This window comes from Myzus persicae, unplaced genomic scaffold (assembly GCF_001856785.1).
Source record: "Myzus persicae strain clone G006 unplaced genomic scaffold, MPER_G0061.0, whole genome shotgun sequence".
Lineage (NCBI taxonomy): Eukaryota > Metazoa > Arthropoda > Insecta > Hemiptera > Aphididae > Myzus > Myzus persicae.
Genome location: NW_019101113.1, coordinates 522,372 through 541,668, shown reverse-complemented (window position 1 = coordinate 541,668; position 19,297 = coordinate 522,372). Strand labels below are relative to the sequence as shown.

Below are 19,297 nucleotides of genomic sequence, written 5' to 3'. Positions count from 1 at the left end.
AGTAATCATATTCTACACTTTAAGATTGAAAACCAAGCATTTTAAATATTTTAATTTTAATCCATCGGTTTGTTAAAAATCAATTAACGCCAACGTTTACAAATTTAAAGTATGATGATGAGAAATTTCGTGATCAGAACCGATCTAGCCAGTGCGCATAAATTCTCGCAGAGTGAGATTTGGGCGGGAAATTTCGAATTTTTCGTCATTACAGTTGCAGGGTGCTGGGTAAGTAGATAATTTTGGATTCGAGGCCGACGATCCTGGCAGTCCCACGATCCGCCTACCCACGACCCAAATATTTCTGTTGCCTGGTTATATATAATTGAAACGGGTCCAATTTACTCGGTGCTGATTGCACGACCCCGCAAAACGTATGATTAGTGCTATACAATTTGTGTTGCCCGCACCTGACGACAGTAACAACAATAACAACAATAATAACAGCCATCACACATCTATGCGATACGGATCGCAACCTACAATCCGACGTCTGTCCGCGTTTATCGCCGCAGGAAATCACACATCTCCCTCCCCCCCCCACCCCCACGCCCCCACTCACAAATAGACGATAGTCGTTATTACACGTGTGGCGTCCTCGTCGTAATTTCGTTACTCTACCGTAGGTCCACTCCACCGCAAAGCGCGCTAACGAAAAACTCGATATTTTCTCCGGTCTCGCGTAGTTGTACCTCTATGTACACATGATATAATTTAAGACCGCCAACGGCCCTGTGCCCGCACGCGTACACGAATATTGTGTCATGATACGGACGGTTCGATCGTGATGATATTGTGTGGCGCGAGCTACACATCACGGTTCAACTGACACACACACACACACACACACACACACACGTATATACGCACATATACATTGTACTTTTGTGAACCACCGACGTCAACAACAATGGACACGCGCTATATATACACATAGCACGGGTGGGTACAGTGTCGTACACGTCGTGTCATATACGCGACGAGTGCGTGCGCTCTGTATACCGACCGATGCGTGCCCGAGGCGTAGACCCGCGGGCTCGTAAGCTTATTATTACTCGAGTTTCTTCTACGTATACTTCTTGTTATTATCGTCGTATATTGTTTTTTTTTTTTTTTCATTTACCCCATAATCGTGTACGCACTACGCTGGTGTGTGTCATTTACTGCGAGACGTTGTGTGTGTGTGTGTGTGTGTGTGTGTATTATGTTATGCTGTTATTTATTTTGTGCACACATATCATCATTATAATATGCGGCGCAGCGAGCCGAGAGACTTCGACGTTTATAACTGTTTTTCGAAACACCCTTGACCTCTATGGCTGGCTGGAGCTCGTTCCGACTCCGCTTCCCGCGCGAGTGTGCGTGCCGTCGCGGGTTTTCTCATTATTAATATTATTATTATTATTATTATTATTTTAATATTATGTGCGCATGCCCTCGTAGCTGCAGTACACATAACATTATACTGCGTGCAGAGTGTTGTTGTAGTGTTACGGTGTTTTATTATTATTATTATTATTATTGTTATTATTACGCGCGCATTATCCGCGTGTATATATACCTATACATATGTGGAAAGGTATTGTGTACGATATTTCATACCTATTATACAGGGTGCTCTCGAAAGTGTCGAGACCCAAGTATAATATTTTATTATATTATTATGTGAACCGAGCGATGCAGGTGCGAGAGCGCGATATTCGGCATACCCGCGAGAGACCTATTGTTATAAATTTATAATTTATAATTTAGTGTCGACTATATTGTGTCTTATATTTATTATTGTTGTTACCTCCAGCTCGGCATTTTTTTCACTTTCCACGTTCGCGTAACAATAAAAATGTAATTTCTTTATTAATATTTGACGTGCGGCGCAGCGGTGAAGAAAATCGCAAACGATACGCACTCGTATAATATTATAATATCAGTGAAAGAGCCTGCGGGTGTTTAAACCCCCCAACTGATATTTCCCCCCTGGTAAATGTGGTGTTATTTAGATACGAAAACTATAAAAAACTTGGTGTCATTTATACTTAACTCCCCCCCCCCCCATTTAATAATCACGTGGCTACTGCACTGTATATTATCATGTGCAGTTACATTGAAATCCTGTGATCGGTCGTACAACAGTATGAGAATCGCTGCTGGTAAACGATAATCGCGCGCTTTTCGTTTTCGATAAATTTCGTGTATTATGTACATGTACCCCGACCGGGATCAATATCGTAATACTTATACAGTAATCGATACACTTACAGGGTGAACACTCGATATTCGTCCTGCAGGAAATGAAATCGAACCAAAAAGGCCAAAGGGTGGGTACCTACCCAATACCCATAATATTTGATTAGGAATCGATTCATCGACGTCAGGTCTATATGACATAATATGTATATTTTTATGTTTAAAAAATAAATGTTTTGCTCTGGTCGTCGTAACATCATTTTCTTGTAACGAAATACAAAGTAGACAATTTATTCTGGGTGATCTGCATTCTTTGCATAAACACTAGATGATTTTGTACTATTACGGCCAAAACAAAACATGTATCTACACGCACATGTGAAGAAAAATACGTCCGACGATATTTTAATATTTAATCAAGTGTTGGTCGGCAAGCAAAAACAAAAACTATTTTTTTCCGCAAAGCCAATCTTCTACAATCCAATACGTCCGAGAAGACTCACACGGTCGTTGTCGCTCACCTCACGCAACAACAATATTTTACATACAATATGTCAATATCAAAATCGCAATGGTCTGCAGCGCTAGCTGAATCATAATTCCGCAATTGTCGTAGTCGTCGTCGCCAGTCGCGTGCGATGTACATAATATATTATAATATAGTGCATTAGATATTAACGGAAGGTTATATCAATTTTTCGGCGGGGGTGAGGTCATGGATATAGGGGAATGTCGTTTGCGAGACCGAGGACCGTCGCCGAAAAGGGCGACCGAAAATATGTATTGTACACACACACACACACACACGTACACGTACACATATACACATGCGCGCGCGCGCGTGTGTGTGTGTGTGTGTGTGTGTGTGTGCTGGCGCGCGAATATAATATAATAATATAGAGACTACAAATCTACATTATGGCCGTAATGTCTTGGGGTGCGAATGTGCAGAGACATAAATCGTCGGGTGTGCTGCTGCTGCAGGTCTCTGCAGAACCGCCGCCGATGATATATTTTTTTTTATGGCCCGTCTCACCGCCCAGCGAAACGAGCTCGAGTTATGATATTTTCGTCGTCGCGCAAAAATCTTCGAGACGTCCTCCCGACGGATTAATAACGCTTAAGTCTATATACCGTGCCGTCGACGTCGCGACGAACGATAAACGGGCGAGGGGTGCCGGTGGTGTACGCATTTCGTTTCGGGGGTGGTTTTTTTGTTCTAGTCCAGTAGATCGTCGTACATAACCCGCGGTTTGGATCATATTTTCTTCCACGCAGTCCGCCACGTCCCATGCCGCGTGGAAATCTTCGTATATAGATCATCTCCGGCGGAGGCGCGCATCAAATGGTCCGGGGGGAGAGGAGTTTTTTCCACAAATGGTATATAGAAGCTTTCCCGGAATTACCAGGCGTCCGCGATAACGACGACGGTGTTTATTATAAACGTGGTTGGCGGCGTCGTCCGGAAGTCGTTAACGCGAGGAAATGAAAAGAAAAAAAAATGATGGAAATAAATCGAATCTCGCCGGGAATGTTTGAAAAATTGACAGAATAAACATATTATAAAACGGCGTCCGTCGACGAATAAGTAAATTATTACCATGTTATATTCGGCAGATGATAATATATCGTCCCCGCGCACACCATCACGCGCTAACCGTATATAGGTTTCTTGCGGTATTTTTAGCGAAAACAAAACGAAATCATTCGGTGTTCATTCATACAATTACAACGATGATGATACTAACGACAACAATAACAACCTAACAATATTTCGTTGTGTAAAATATACCGTAAACACGAAGTTATGAGCATATACCAGTAAGTATACCTAGTATGTGAGCCATGGTCGTGCACGAGGTCATATTGTAATAATATTGTAAATTCGAACGGCTCAGCGCATATATTATTATTATACATGTATATGTAGGTACACCGAACGACGAAGAATAATTTAAATACAACGAATATTGAGATGCGAACGAGTATATACGGTATACCCATGTTGGCCATATTATTATACTATGTGCATACGATATAGGCATACCGTGCACTGTATACACCGTGTGTAAAATGTAACGTCCACAGCCGAATGATCATAGTTTGAAATACAAATAGTACAGCGACACCTCGGTATAACCGAAGGTTTCTGTACATCGAATTTTTTTTTTACACCCGATCATTTGTCCGTATATTTTTAATTACCGCGGCAACTCGAAGTTTTGATAGGTGGAATATCTTCCTTTTTTCGGTCGAGATACCGAGGTTCCACCGTATATAGCTCGGTATACTATGATGGAATCGGATGTAAACGATGTAAATAGGTTTGACTAAACGTGTTCAAAGAAAATGTCTACGATATATTGGCTGCAAGCGTCAACGTATTACTGGTGACCTTTCTCCATAGTCCATCCTTATCTATACCTTTAACTGTATAATTCAAGAGAGCCTCCACTTGGAATGCCTGGACAAAAGACGACGCGCGACGCAATGATATTTGATTCATGACCAAACTGATAAATGAAACTACACCTTGTCCTGAGCTTCTGGATCTAGTACAGTTGTATATGTCCCAGGTCCCTCAATACTTTTGTCTCGTTCCTGTCCTGCCTCTATAAGACGCCACTGAATAAAAATCATAATATTTTAATAGCCCAATCGATCGCATCGCATCTCTTAAACGATAAACTTATGAACCTTTATATTTCTTTTTTCATTTATCATTTTATTTTATTGCAAATTTTAATACCTAATTGATTAGTTTAATATTAATATATGTTATTTTTACTTAACTATATATACTAACCGTTAAGTAATGTAATCTTATTTGTACTTGAGTCTTCACAGGATTTTAAGCAAATAAACAAATAAAGTAGGTATGGAAAGGTATAATACTAGTATTGCGTCCCACGTTTTTCTTGAACACGTTCGAATTGCTTCCCATAACCACCTGGCGATTACAAACTTATATGTATATTGAACAACGAAGCACTCGTTTAAACAACCGTGCAAGGTGCAACAACTCGATTGAATAAAGAAACATTTTGAAACACGCAATTACAGATCATCAATAAATTAGTAGATTCTAATGTTCATAAGACAGTTAAATAAAAAAAATTAAATCTTTACAATTTTTACCTATGTCTATACTATAATATTGTTTTTATTCATAACAATCACAAATCAATAAATCGCAATAATTTCTAAAGACAGTCTATTTTAAAATTGTAAGGGAAATATTGTTTCACATTCATATTCAAAAGGACCCAACTCGTATGTACATAAAAAATCGGCACTCGATTATATTATGACCAGAAAAAAATAACAAGAACGCAATTCGTAAAAAATATTGTTGCAGTTTGACGTATGCAGCCGATATGGGTATCATCGTACGCAGATTATAATATGTGCAGGGGTCGATGTTTTGAGGGACGAGTTTTCGACAGTAAAATAATTCACCTATTATGATTTTACTATCCTAATATTATACATAATATTGAGCTCATATTGTTATACCTGCGATAGAATGTGTTCTACCGCAATGCGTATAATTCACACATAAATATATAGATAAATATAACGTAACTTCCTTCAATAATTGAGAAAGTGATCGCGTGATGAAAGAAGGGAAGTTTTTTTAATTTCAATCTACAGTCTACGATCTAACGTATATTATAATATATAATATCATATCATGTGTGTATAATAATACCTAGGTGTACAATTGGAAATATTTGTGAGTATATTATTAGTAACCTAAAAAAAAATGCTCGTTGTGTAAATTATAATATTTATAAACGAGTGGACGACATGCGCGCATTTCACGTGTACAATCTGACGTAAGATAGGTGGAAAAAATTTTAAAAATACAAGTCGTATAGTAGCTGCAGAAGATAAAGAACAGATTTAGCGGGGATTGCGTGCGAGCAAAGCTTGTCTTATATCAAACATATACTCGTATGGACCTTTTTTTTGCCAACCCCACTTTTTTTTAATTTCGGTTGATGCCATACATTTTTAAAAAAAATAATATAACAAAGATCAGAGTACTCGATATTATATCGTCAATCCTAATATACTAAAATCAAAATTCGAATTCAAGCTTAAAACACATTTTATAGCTGTTCACAATTTCAACTCCCTCCTTGCAGGACTATACGTCTTATGGTGTAATGTCTCCCAAGTATGGCGGTGGAAAAAAATTCACACACAATGTAATGTATATTAATATTTGCAGGGAATTCACCTCGGGAATATATACGCAGCTGGGAATGTGTACCCGCAAAGACGAGATATTATTTGCATAATATACACATAGATACCTGCATGTAGCTACAATATATCGGCCGCCGCGAGTGCACCGCGATAATATATAATGCTATAAATTATTATAATTATAGATGCGAATATCTAAATGCATCCACGCCGGCGCGGGGCGGCGATAATAAAAAGGAAAATTCTATTCGAAAAGACGCACGATATAATACAATATACCTATTATGCACACATTAAAAGAGGTGAACTATTTTACATATTATACGCGTGTGGCGTCGCCTTTGTTGCCTCCGCGATCGCAGTGTATATACCTACGTGTGGGAACTGCGAACCTTCTACTGTCGTCGTCGTCGTCACACACATCGGAGGCAGCACATTTGCATATATTGCGAGCGCCGCTCGCGGCGTGATAAAGGTGAAAAAAACGAAAACGAAAACGAAAAGGATTAGATGGCAAAAAAAGGTGTGGTGCCTACTCTTATGCCACGGTATGCCTTTTGACACCCGTCCGCAATTTTTTTAACTCGCAGTCGGCACATTTGAATAATATTTAAATATTTATATTTTATACGATTCCGTTCGGACGCGCCACCGGTCTTATTGTGTGTTATACATCGCTCCACATATTATTATTATTATTATTATTATTATTTATATTATACAATATATATATATAATATATGCGAGTTTCTGTGAGCTGCGAATAGGTACCTACGGTTACCTCGGTATATGTATGATAGCCGTGTGGTATTGGCGGGTCGTGAGAAAACAGATTTTGCCTGTCTTATATTATTATTATTATTATTATTGTGAAAATTACTCGAAAAAGGGTGGACGATGACATGAATTGCAATCCGATCGTATTGTATAATAAATACACGTCGTATCGTATAGTACCTACTATAATTATAACGATTTGCATTTTAAAAATATGTCATCGTGAGAATACAGTATATTATGGTCTATAAGTGCATGTATCCCGAGTATTCTAAAAGACGTATATGTACAATTTGTATGTATTAAGTAATAAATATTAAATATAATAATATAATGTATTTTATGAAAATATTATAAAAGCGTAAATTTCAACACGGTTTTGTTTTCCCAGTCTGTGACGGCCGCCGTTGATCAAACCACATTAAGGATGAACCGCAATTATTATAACTAAACTGTATCATAAGACCGACGGTTGTATTTTGACTTCTAAGACAACTATTTTTAACCTGCGATACGCAAAGAAAATCTCTTTACAAAAAAAAATGAATGGTCAATGGATTCATATTAAATAGTGTTTGGTTTATTCGATATAAATGACAATTGTACACTTTATTTCATTCTATTTTCGTGCATTATTATGCCTATATTGTGATAACTTCGTAGTTATAAAATGAAATAAAATTGCACGCGTGTAGGGTAACGGACGCATTTTTGACGAACAAAAAAAATTGGTTATCTGAGAGGTAAATGAACATTTTCAAACTACAGTGTAAGTGGTACGACGATATTTAGGTTGAAACCTCTGGTCTAAGACTAACCTGACCAAAACATAATATTTATATAGACCTTGTTTTCGCGATTGTCGTAGGAAGGGGGTGATTTTTTGCTGGGTTCGACCCCGTCATTACCGCTCAGGATTCGGACTGAGCTTATCCAAATAAAATTGTGGTTTTTTTTTATGCTTTCGATTAGGCGAACCTGGCTCTCTGCTTCCACCACAATCAACCACCACAATTTCGGATTAAAACAAATAATATTGGACGTGTTGGGTATACATTTATATAAACCAATGCATAGCACAATGGAGGGCGTATTAATTAATACTAAATATTATATTGCCGTTTGGGATTTATCATCGAAATTCGAACGGTGCAACACATCGAGGACAACCGTTTTTTTTATTAATAATCTTTATCGAGAAAGAGCGAAACATAGGTACTTGCAACTATTATTATATATTACAAGCGATCGGTAGTTTTGTCGTGCGGGGCGTGCACCTCCATAATATGCACATGCACTCATGTACGCAACGAATACGTTTGAGGTTAAACGGAGACGGTAAAAATATTAACGGTTAAGGTAATGAAAACATATAAATATATGTGCGTGTAAGTAATAGGTGTAGGTATGCGAGTTTGCTTTTTTTCGTCGGAAGACGCCGTAATATATTTAATCGTTATCGCTTTCCTGATCACCCTGTATACCTTTTTTTTTTTTTTTTTTTATTTTTTTTTTTTATATTTTTCGGCGGATTATCGTTCGAGTCGTCGTAAAACTTTACTACCCTAGCCGTCGCTGTACAACAATGATAATAATGACGATAACGATACTCGTATACATCATATTATTATGTAATAATATATTGTAATAATATGCAACATGCATGTGCAACGCCCATCGAGCACACCGCGTGTTCGCCTGAAAACAATCCCACCGAAATGGTTTTCGTTTTTCTTTTCTCACTCACTTCGCGGTGTCTCGACGATAATAATTAAGCACAATATAACATGTTACAGTAATATAATGAGTCGTTATTAATGACGTCGTATTAATATGTATATACATATATATATATATATATGCGTGTGTGTGTGTGTGTGTGTGTGTGTGTGCGCGCTTGTGGTCTATATTATGTTACGATGATAATTGCGTTCGGAATGTCATAATTATAATATTATGTGAAAACCGTGAAATGATTTCGTTAAAAAATGCCTACACTATATTATAACACACGAAATCGTATTTACGATATTTTTACGCGCTTTGTATACGTAGTGTTATTATAATTTTCAAGTGTATAATAACTGTTTCCAAATCCAGTAAATTGTCAGAAATAATTTCACATCGACGTTACATTTTTAACTTGTATAGGTGACCAATAATATTGTAGTAACTAATATTTCCAACTGCATTCAAAAGTCGTGCACATTCTTCATCCTACTTTTGTGCTTGAATATATGCATAAATTAAAATTCAGATTTTTGGAATTTTTAAATACACCAATAAGATAAATTAAAGACCATTTTTCGAAACATGTAAATTGTTTTTAACCCTTAAGGATGATCCTGGGACAATACAAACTTTCGTTTTTCAAATAGGAACTCCCTTTTTCGTTTTTAATTATGAAATAGATTTTTTTTTTGTTGATTTTGATGAACTTAAATCAAAATGCAAGTTAGTAGTTTTTGAGTTATGTAACTTAGTGTCTTTAGAATAATATTTCTATAGTAATGTGTTAAGTAGACAGGGGGCTTAGACGATTTGAAAAAGTTAAAAATTAATATTGATTTATCAACATAAATAATTTGTAAAAATTATCCAAGTATAATAAATACTAAATCTAACATTACCCACATATATTTTTATTTTTATAAAACCATTTTTAAGGATTATTATCCTTAATCAAAACCTTTTAATGATCTAGAAACTACTCATTAGAGTTTTGATTTAAATACACCAACATTTTCAAAAAAATTATCCACTAAATAATTTTTAATAAAAAAGGGGGGTTATTATTTGAAAAATAGATGTTTATATCACCACAGGATACCTGCTTTAATGGTTCAAAAAATATGGTCTTTATGTCTTCTTGAAAATTCTGAAATCTGGGAAAAGTGGGGGTGAGCATGCTTAAAAATTCACCCTGTATATTTCACAGACAGTTTTATAATATTATGAATTAAACCTTTTACAGGCGAACTCATATTTGATAATATGAGGTATTGTTTGATTCTCGATAAACATTCTGTAGTATCCGTCGTCATTCAGTATAGTAATTTTACGAGTACAGTAGGACATATTATAATACATAATAATATTCTGTAGAAAACGGATTGACCGTGATATTTCCAGTGCTCGAGGTCACAACATTTTCAAATTGGCCTATATAATATCATGACGTACACATACTATGCGATACACGAACGACTGTAGAAGCGACATTTCGTCGTTATAAAAGGAGCGGGTGTCCTCCAGTTAAAAAAGAACCGTTGCCAATTGAACGATAATTATTATTACAATTATTTTCGAGCCACATGCGCACGCCGCCACTGTAGCGTTATTCCCTCGAGAGACGACAACCGCGACCGTCGCGCGCGTTTATGATAATATATTCCGACCTTATATTAGATATTAATAATTTTATTCTCTCTGGTCGCGTCCTCTCGTTTTAAATTTTATAAACGCGCGAGCGTGCATGGCGGTGCTGCAGTGAGTGTATAATATTCACGAAACAATGATCATGATGCGATTCGGTGTTGTGGGGGGGGGGGGGGGGCTAGGTTTTATGCGTCGACATTCTCCGCTGATCGTCATCTCTTCCATCACACACACGAGAACGTCTATACTAAACCATTCGATCTTATACGCTTATTTACTTCAATATATATAAATATAATATTTACAGCTGCAGAGCGAAAATATATTATTATCAACATGTGTTACAGGTACATATTGTTTTATGTATAAAGTATATACAGGGTAAATCACCAAGCATGCTTACCCCCTCTTTTCCCTCAATAATGCAGCTGTTCTGATTTTTGGAATTTTTAAATATTATATACCTAAGACCATATTTTAAAATTCTCCAGATTTTTGTAACCGCCTGAGAAGTGTTCTGCAAACTTTTGTTTTTCAAATGAGATTCCCCCACCCCTTTTCAACTGTAAATAATTCCGTAAAGATAGTTTTTCTGAAAAATACCAAGAATTTAAATGAATTGTCCGAGCAGGTATATTCGAAGATTCCAAAAATCAGAATTTGAAAAGATTTATAATAATGAATAATAATAATAATAATAATAATAATAAATGTCATAAAATAACAATTATACAAAAAGGAGGGTGAGCATGCTTGGTGAATCGCTCTGTATATATGTACAGGAAACACAATTTATGTTATTAACTATTATGATGTACGCTCATAGATATTATAATATTCATATTAGCGAGTGTCGTAAGACCGTCGTGGAGTGGTGAAAACGCGAGAAACACACTTGTTCGTTAAGACTGCACTGCAAGGTCGGCAGGTATTATTAAAAAGGTATAATGAAGACAGAAACAGTGCCTGCATTATATTATTATTATTGCAGTAATACAGGGTCGTGATTTTTTTCGATAAAAATTGTTTATACATGCCGTTTAAAGAATACTTTTACTTTTGTCCATAATATTATGTTAGCAGATCACTACGATTTGACATAGAAATGTGATTGCTTAATGGGTTTTTTTAGGTGTTTTTGATATCGTAATTGGAAGCAGAGAGTTTTTTTAAAAACATCAATATCGTTGCACAGTAACATGATTTTTTTAATAATGAACTTTAAAGTTGTGACGAGTGAAAAAGTGGACCACTGCGACTATTGGAAGGCAGATAGTATAGGTATACTACTACACAGATTCTCTAGGCCATTTTATTCTCAGCTCACATTAACTTATATTTATATACAAAACTATTACATTTTAAACTCAAACATCAACATTAAATAAATAAAAGTTATTCTGCTGTATAAAAATATAATTTTTTTTCAAAATCATAAAAGCGATACATTTACTAAACGAGTGTACCTATAGTATACCTACAATTATCATCGAATAAAAACCCGACGAGAGAGTACGACTAATCTGCAGGTTGTCCTTGTAAGTTTGATGATGGGTAAATTTACTCTTTATATTACAGTAAGTACAAGTTTTTCAGATTTTTTCCTTCTTTCTTCCCTCGAACTTTCCCATCGACATTCTAAAACCGTGAGGCAGACCTATAGGTAGGTGGCTGCAATGGAGGGATGCACATAACATTTTATAGTTACCTATACCCTAACCACCTACAACATATGGGCGAGATGTGATCGGCTGTCGATCGGCCATTATTACTGCACGAGCTCGTCGAGGTTGACCTAAAAAACGTTTAACATTGCTGTTTGATGTGCACAGACACATCGATTCTCCTAAACACATATTATTATACATGCGAACGCACGACGTATACCCGCACGCACACGTAGTCCAATTTTGGAACGCGTCCGCCCGCCACTGCCGCTGCAGCGTTTTTCCGTGGAAGGCGGCCAACAATATGGTATATGGGTAGGTTTACGGTGCACGCGCAAAGCTCGCGGTGAAAGTCACTCGGCTCGGTTTCGTTCCCGAACAATCCCTCTAAAAATAGAGGTGCACGAACCCACTCGACGGACAATCGGAAACGCCGCCGCCGCCGTTATTTGTCTACTGCCCAGCGAACCAACTATACAGGGTGATTTTCTTAGCTCAACCCCATCCTCGCAACTATATAATAATTACCTACAATATAAACAATATTGTATTGGTGTTTCTCTGGAAAATTATTTTTGGAATTTTTAAATGTGCGCTACTTACCTAGGTAAGTACTCAAAAACCGTCTTTCAATGCAGCATGCACATTTAATAGTGGAACTTATTTTCTTACGGATTTTTTATGGAGACCTACAGAATTTTCTCTATTAAACAAAAACTTCTGAGGGTTTTTAAGCAAATCATTTTTTTTTTGAAATTGTTGATGTATTCAAATCAAAATTAAAAGAGGTACCTGCAGTATCATATTTGTTCTACTGTATTTATACAGATCTTCGATATTTGAATTTAAAATTAATAATTGTAATATTATAAGTGTAAAGAACAAATGCGGTAAATGGTTATATATAAATCATAGGTAATTTTAAAATATGTCTAAGTAATGCGCAAGCAGTCCCGGCAGCGTTGTCGATAACAAGAAAAAAAAAAGGTAATTTGAAAATAATTAACTTCGCTAAATATTAGGTACTATACTTATTAAAATATTATATTTTACGTATAACCACAGGTTCTAAATCCGTACCTTTTTACAATTATAGTACATAAAAAATATTCAATATTTAATGGGGTGGAATCAGTATAAAGTAACTTCAGGTAATAATCTATTTTGTAAAATATGTATAATGTATATTTCTTAAACTGGAATTTTATATAAAATTAAAAAATATTGTCTCTTTGTACAGTAATCATTTAGAAACTACTTTTGAATTACCCTTGAATTCAATACATCGACATTTTCAAAATAAACCATTTGTTGCATTTGGACAATGTGCGCGCAAAGTGAATTGAAAAGAAAGTCTGTAACACGCCACATTAGGACGGACCTTAAATGGCGTAGACAATAGTATTGGAAATTCTAAGTATTTTAAAATACGATCTGTAAGTGTCTTGTATAGAATTAAAAAAAAAAATCAGAATTCGGAGAATAAATTCATTATTATAAAATCAGGACACGAGCGTACTTAAAAAATCACCATGTATACACACATAACATACAATATATTATTGTAGCATAGACTAAGAACATGACTAAATCTCGTGTGTTTTCTCTGCGTGCGTGTGACGATTAATCGTCTGGAGAAAAAAAATGCCATCACAATAATAAAAGACTAGAGAGGAAAAAAACAGACCCGTACATGCCTCCCGCTGACATTTGTGGTACACGTGTGCGACGATCTCTCCGGTGGTCGCGCGGGCGTCTTTCAGGGATAGGAAAAAAATTCGTCTCTTTCTTGCGTTCCAGCCGAGCATAATATTCTTTTCCTCCCCGATCGAGAGAGGTCTAGGACTGCGGTGTACACGATATTAAAATGTGCGATAGCTCTGCGTGTGTCTCGAGAGTAGTTATAATAATAATAATATATCATAACATATTTTTTATTACGAACGGCTGTTGCAGCTGAAGAAATGTTTGCAGCGAGCGTGTGACTACTGCGGTATACGCCGTGTATTATTATTATTATACGAGCTAGGATTTAGTAATTAAAATAATTAGTCTGACGAGTCAGCAGAGATCGTATCGCGTCGACGGGATCCTGAATAAACTACAACAGATATACAACCACTAATAATGCTAGAAATACTAGAAAGGACTAAGTACTATAATATAGTTACAACCTACTACACCAACTATAAACGCTATACGGCTACTCCTACGATGGATTTACGTATAATAATAATAAAAGTATAATAAATAATGTCTTATATTACAATATATCGTTAATCGTCAATACGACAAGAGCACTGTCAGGTATTAACGTTTTAAGGAAACCCACTTATTTTATATGACAACAATATTAATTATATCGGGGCTTAGATGAGTTTTTTAAGGATTATGAGTCCCCCGATTAACGAAAATGGGAATGTTATATTATTTTTATTACTATTAGTTGTTATTGGTTACCAAATACTTCGGGGATCGGTACAGCACAATTATTTAAACCCCATCAACTGTAAATTTAGTTTGACTATTTTTGGATTTCGGAATTTTAAAACGTTGATTATTCGGAATTTAAATCAGAAATCAAAAATATGTACTGGCCGATCTCAAATTATTGACATTATTATAACGAGTTCAGATTAGTTTTCTGAAATATTATCTCATTGTTAGGTGGATTGATAGGATGGACAAAAAGTACATATACCTACAAATGAGCATTAATTGTTTATCGTCCACGATCGCAAGCCCGAGGTGGTGGTGACTTGTACAAGCGCGTGTGGGTGCGCTCTGCTATTTCTTTCACACACACTAATGATCACTTACTACGCACACATTTACAAAACCCAATGCATACAATTTGGATATTGCATATTTCTAACTCCTTAAAAACTGTCTGCCACCAATCCCCTCAAAGAAACCCATTTATTATTTATGACTTAAATATTAATCGTATGGGGCTTAGCCGAGTTTCCAAGGGACTATGAGTCCCCCAATTAACAACCATCCTAATGTTATAATTTTATTACATAGTTGTTATTGGTCACCAACTACTTATACCTACTTATGAAACTAGACGATATACCAATACGACAATTATCCATAGAACCACGAGTAAAAGTACGTACGTATTACAATTTAATCATCGGTACACGAACACTCAACGATTTCGTTGACACTGCCACAAATAAACTTGCATTTTGATATTATTCTTTTCCAGCCAAAGATTATTTTCCATCGACCATTGGGGATATCCATTTGAAATTAAAGTGATTTCGTTGTTGAAAACTGTTGATAAACTATTATAGTTATTATTATCATCATCATTGTCGTCATCGGAATATTTAAATGAGCTCGAATAACAATTATAGCCTCACCGTCGAGCTTCGTGTGTTACGTATTAACGTATTGAAGTGTATTATACATGCAGTTTGATTGTGTTATTCGATAACCGACGGACATCCCTGCGAGAAAGGTGTTTCCGTGTGTACGGCTTCTTTTGAGACGTATTCGATGTATCAACTGAAATTTGACCGCGGTCGTCCAACAACTAAAAACAAAAATAATATTCTTTTTTTAGTTTTTTACCCCTTATTATTTCAAATAACCACTCTAATTTTGAACGATCATTTTATTTACCTATCAAGTATAGTAAGGTACCCATCAAATGTTTCTGTCCCAATAATATTTCATACATACTTTGTCAACCAATAAATATTATTACTTGTAAATATACTGAGTAAAACTAAAATACGTTTGCGATCAAGTTGTGCATGACGTAAAATAGATTTAATAACACAAAGTAGGTACCTAATAGTGTAATACCAAGTGGTAGACATGCATGTGACACGTATCAAAAACTATAAAATATACAAGTGCCTACATATACTATAACTTTGTGTTGAGAAATGTATAAAATAATTTTCAAAAAATGTCACGAACGGAATTTATAATATTAGTTCGTGTTTTTTTATTTACAAGTAATAATTATATTATAATCAGATATACCTAACTCATTTTCACCTAGAAAACCATAATAATTGTCCCACGTTCGTAAAAATATAAATAATTACACTTTTATGAGTGTGATAATAAAATAAAATAAAGTAAATACTGCACTGAGTCACGTTTGAGCAAGTCGATAAATGTTCATTGATGTATAGACTTATGTAGTCGTGCAGTACTGCAATACTTTAATAGATATATAGTAAATATTAACAGTTTAATAGTATTTTTTAATTCACTTGAACTCAAAATTAAAAAAAAAATTAATTTGACCACGGCAGAAACATTTCATCCATCCAATTTTTGAGTAAAACTAATTCGTATAAAATATAATTTATTATGAGTCGAATTTTTATTAATAACCATTCAGTTAGAAAATATGCAAAATTTAAATCCGATTTACTAAGTATAAATGTATTAGTTTTAACTTTATTAGCAGGTAACAGTAGCTGCTGTAGTACCTATATAATATTATTATATGCTTCTTCTATAATATAGTAAGAAAATGAGTGGTTGAAAGAGGACAAACATGATAAGATGCTCTGCGTGTATATAATTATTTTCAAAATTGATCTACTTTAACTTCATTTAAATTAACCAGCGATTATTTCCGAACATGGTTATAAGTTTGGACAGATATATATGTATTCCTTTATCCTTATACATTCTTCATACGGACATCACGCATAGAGGAAGGTAATGTAAATAAGACATGTCGACCCTTGGATTAACGTGTATTAATAATATACTATTATATAAGTTTTTCGAATAAACTTACAATACAATAAATGAGTATAATTATTGTTAAATTGGTTCATGTTACAAAATAAACTTTTCGTACTTATTGTCATTCAAAAACCGAACAGCCAATCAATGATTATTATGTGTAACGATGGGGGGATGACGAAATTATAGAAATTGTTTTTTTTTTCAAATTAAAACGTATTCATGTTATCCTATATAATGGTCTAAGGTCTGTCTGTTTTTCTTCAGAAATCATGGCGAGATAAGTATAACTTCAAGACTTCGAGTGCTTAGATAAGGTAGGTACACCGCAAAACATGTTATAAGTATATAAAATAATTGTACAAACCTTCCGCATATCACCAATAGGTTATAATATTATTATCACCTGTTCACATGACTCTATAGCAGTAGTTTTAATAACTACAGTTTATCATGTCACATTTCTGTTTCTGAAACTCATTAGCCGCCGTTCACTAAACAGCTCCAATTGAATATTTTTTTCTGGAACGTCCCTGAAACCCTATAATATTAAAACGATGTAGTCTAGACGATTCCATATTTCTACACAATCGAATATATTATTTAAATGATTGTGCGACATTAGGCGAGTTATATCTAAGGTTTATATTTTTATAACATATTATGTATTGAAATAACCATTTTTATACGCTGGTATTTTATTTTATTTTTTTAATTTGATTATTTGCGTGCATGATAAACACAAACGCAATAACTCGACTGAACATATTATTATATATTTTATACATTTTTATTATATTGAAGTTTTTCACGACGACATTTTCGCACACCATCGAAAAATATTACATTTTATTCAACCGCCGCTAAAATAGAAAATATATTATAATATACTTCAATATACACTTGGCGCAGCACGGTAAAGGCGTTTTCCCTCTTATTCACGAGTCACTGAAAATACGTATATATATATACGTATTTTCAGTATATATGTGCTGTATCCATATTATAAACATACAGTAAAAACCGAATATATATACTTTCAGCAAGTAATAAGAATAACGTAGTTAAGGAGGTATATACATAATGTATATATAACATATACAATGTACGAATATATACATATATCTTATATATTGTTGTTGGTACATAAAAAGTATTCCTCGAAAAACCCATCAAAGGCTTAAGCGTGTATATATATATGTGTGTGTATATACCTCACGGTAATTCGGCTTTCCGAACGTCGCGACGTCGCGTAGTCGTCGTCGAAAAATCCATTAAAAATGCGCACTGCACCTATATAATATACACTCGAAACGCCATTTTTTTTCCGCCTCTTCTGTATCCAATACGCCGTAACCCGTGGGTACTTTATTTCTTACGATAATGTCGAGTTCGTGACGTTTTCGCCTAGCTCGGTTGCCTGGTGTACAGACACGTTTCGCCTGCAATTATATTATCGTACACGTACAACACACACATTGCACATAAAGGTACATATTATTATACTCGACGCGACGACGAAAGCAGTAAGTCTTGTAGCGGTAAAGTGCATGAGCGGCCGACGACTTTGACAGTGTCTTTCGTGCTAGTTAAGAAAATAATTTTATGTATTATTACGATGGGTGAAACGCGACGACGGTATCGACGAAGATGTCAAATTATTATTGTCGTCATCATTTTATTCGAACATAATCGACGATGTCAGCCAACGCGATTCGATTGAAAAGTGTCATGTGGCTCGATCTTATTGGCCGCAAGACTGTATAGGTACCTATGCGTTATCGAAAAACAAAAAAAGAACGTAACGCCCACGGTGATATTATTTTTATTATTCGATAAAAAAAAAACAAACGATTTATCTGCTGTATTGTGACTATACCCGTTGATTATAAAACACAAATAGTTTATTATTATAATGACGACGACTACAATACAATAAATGTATCGAATAGACTTATTATGACAATGTTTAAAACTATAAATTATTATTAAGTTACTACGGACACGTACGAGCGTCCAAACGGGTCGACTCGAAGTCGGTTACTGATAAAATATTCGTATGGATAAATTCCGTCGTCAATTAATAAATAAATCGTATCCGCTGAGCTAAAAATAAATTTGGAACTTATTCGCACGGCAAACGGGGGTGCCTAATTATGTGGGGCTACCTAAATCCCCGGCTATATCGCATACAATTTCAGACGAAATAGGTAGGTATCAGCTGATTATTATAAATAGCAGATAGTAGACAGGTACCTATAATATTACATATTTACGACGTATATTTAAAACGTAGTCTAATTATTGATAGATATATACCTGATATTCATACCACCCAATAATATATTAAT

The 19,297-nt window shown here is 35.1% G+C and overlaps 1 long non-coding RNA gene across 4 annotated transcripts; it reads right to left on the bottom strand.

Annotated features, from left to right (window-relative positions):
- Window positions 1–1,101: 1,101 nt before the first annotated feature.
- LOC111027759 lies at window positions 1,102–19,003 on the bottom strand. 4 transcript variants are annotated; one of them, XR_002603842.1, is made up of 5 exons: window positions 18,161–18,996; window positions 17,314–17,487; window positions 15,593–15,765; window positions 15,344–15,503; window positions 1,102–5,134 (listed from the first exon to the last, which is right to left on the bottom strand). It is a non-coding gene; the product is annotated as an uncharacterized LOC111027759 (long non-coding RNA). The 4 variants fall into 4 exon arrangements; XR_002603841.1 differs by lacking the exon at window positions 1,102–5,134 and having other exon boundaries at window positions 15,350–15,514; window positions 18,161–19,003; XR_002603843.1 differs by lacking the exon at window positions 1,102–5,134 and having other exon boundaries at window positions 15,350–15,503; window positions 17,353–17,487; window positions 18,161–19,002.
- Window positions 19,004–19,297: the final 294 nt, after the last annotated feature.